Source organism: Schistocerca americana, unplaced genomic scaffold, assembly GCF_021461395.2.
Source record: "Schistocerca americana isolate TAMUIC-IGC-003095 unplaced genomic scaffold, iqSchAmer2.1 HiC_scaffold_124, whole genome shotgun sequence".
Lineage (NCBI taxonomy): Eukaryota > Metazoa > Arthropoda > Insecta > Orthoptera > Acrididae > Schistocerca > Schistocerca americana.
Window position 1 is genome coordinate 132501 of NW_025725308.1, and position 2500 is coordinate 135000.

Below are 2500 nucleotides of genomic sequence, written 5' to 3' on the forward strand. Positions count from 1 at the left end.
CTGAAGCGTCGTGCCTATACTCGGCCGTCAGTCTGGCAGTCATGGCCGGTCCTTGCGGCCGGCCGCGAAGCCCTGACGAGTAGGAGGGTCGCGGCGGTGGGCGCAGAAGGGTCTGGGCGTGAGCCTGCCTGGAGCCGCCGTCGGTGCAGATCTTGGTGGTAGTAGCAAATACTCCAGCGAGGCCCTGGAGGGCTGACGCGGAGAAGGGTTTCGTGTGAACAGCCGTTGCACACGAGTCAGTCGATCCTAAGCCCTAGGAGAAATCCGATGTTGATGGGGGCCGTCATAGCATGATGCACTTTGTGCTGGCCCCCGTTGGGCGAAAGGGAATCCGGTTCCTATTCCGGAACCCGGCAGCGGAACCGATACAAGTCGGGCCCCTCTTTTAGAGATGCTCGTCGGGGTAACCCAAAAGGACCCGGAGACGCCGTCGGGAGATCGGGGAAGAGTTTTCTTTTCTGCATGAGCGTTCGAGTTCCCTGGAATCCTCTAGCAGGGAGATAGGGTTTGGAACGCGAAGAGCACCGCAGTTGCGGCGGTGTCCCGATCTTCCCCTCGGACCTTGAAAATCCGGGAGAGGGCCACGTGGAGGTGTCGCGCCGGTTCGTACCCATATCCGCAGCAGGTCTCCAAGGTGAAGAGCCTCTAGTCGATAGAATAATGTAGGTAAGGGAAGTCGGCAAATTGGATCCGTAACTTCGGGATAAGGATTGGCTCTGAGGATCGGGGCGTGTCGGGCTTGGTCGGGAAGTGGGTCAGCGCTAACGTGCCGGGCCTGGGCGAGGTGAGTGCCGTAGGGGTGCCGGTAAGTGCGGGCGTTTAGCGCGGGTGTGGTCTGCTCTCGCCGTTGGTTGGCCTCGTGCTGGCCGGCGGTGCAGGATGCGCGCGCCTGCGCGGCGTTCGCGCCCCGGTGCTTCAACCTGCGTGCAGGATCCGAGCTCGGTCCCGTGCCTTGGCCTCCCACGGATCTTCCTTGCTGCGAGGCCGCGTCCGCCTTAGCGTGCTCCTCCGGGGGCGCGCGGGTGCGCGGATTCTCTTCGGCCGCCATTCAACGATCAACTCAGAACTGGCACGGACTGGGGGAATCCGACTGTCTAATTAAAACAAAGCATTGCGATGGCCCTAGCGGGTGTTGACGCAATGTGATTTCTGCCCAGTGCTCTGAATGTCAACGTGAAGAAATTCAAGCAAGCGCGGGTAAACGGCGGGAGTAACTATGACTCTCTTAAGGTGGCCAAGTGGCGGCGGTGTGGCTGCATCCGGACTTGGCTTTTCGAAGTGCGGTCTTGATGTAGTCGTGCTGCTGCTGCGAGGTGCCTTCCTTGGGTTATAGTTACAGGGAGAGTGATGCGCAATACATGGGCCTAGCCCTCTTAGCCTCTCCTCTCCTGCGGTCTTCTCCCCTTCTCGTGGGCCCGCTGATTTTTGCAGAGTGGAAGACCGCACCAGGGGCTTGGGGGGGTTACCAGCCCCCCCTCGCATTATCCCTTTATAGTTGGGGGCAGCCGACAAGAAACAAGAGATGGTGGCCCTTCCGCTGAAGGTGCCACCCCAGCTACCCCAGCACCTATCCGGCCAACCGGCCGTAACGAAAATGCGATAGTTTGTGTAGCTCCCTTTGCTTGCAGTGAGTGCCACCGCACTTTTACCACGAAGAACGGTCTCGGGGTCCATCGCCGCCGCCAACACCCTGCGGCCGCCAACGCTGAGATCGTGACGGAGAGGCATCGCGCGAGGTGGACGGAGGAAGAAGTCCTGTCGCTCGCCAAGGCAGAGGCCGAACTGTTCCTGGAGAGGGACGCCCGGTTCTTCTTTGTAAATCAAGAACTTACCAGGATGTTCCCCGACCGAACGCTTGAGGCAATCAAGTGCCGACGGCGGCAAGCTGCCCACAAGCAGCTTGTCCGCCAATTCATGGAGGCACTTGAGATCGGTCGGGGTGAAGAGCCGGCGTCCCGCCGTGGAGCAGCGAGCTCGCTGCCTGACGCGGGCGAGGCCGCTGCGCCGCCCGTCGACGCAGCCGAGGACTTCGCGGCCGACACCACCGGGCCGCCGCCGGAGGGGCCGACTGACGCCGCCATCTGGGAGCATCTGGCGGGGCTACCTGCTTCCGCCCAGCGTTTCTCTGCCCTGGATCGAGTCATTGGTCTGGGGCGGGGCACGCCGCCCGATGTCATCCTGGGCATGCTCCCGGATGCCCTTGCGTCGGTCGGGTCCAGGGGGGAGAGGTCGATCACCAGGACACAGCGGCCGCGCCAACCATCCAAGCGGCCGCCTGCCGCCCCGCCGCTGCAGAAGCGCAAGCGGCGCCGCTGGGAATACGCACGGACACAGGACGCCTTCCGTAGGTCGCGTGCACGTTGCGTGCGTGGCTTGCTGGACGGCACCCTGCTGCAGCCGCCACCCGACATCCCCGGTCTGCTGGACTTCTGGGCGGACCTCTTCACGAAGAAGCCGATCTCCACCGCCGGCTTCATCCGTGACCGCCTTCTCCCGCACT

The 2500-nt window shown here is 62.8% G+C and overlaps 1 pseudogene; it reads left to right on the top strand.

Moving 5' to 3' along the window:
• The window catches only part of LOC124563798, a 7962-nt pseudogene that overhangs the window by 1654 nt on the left and 3808 nt on the right, over positions 1 to 2500 (top strand).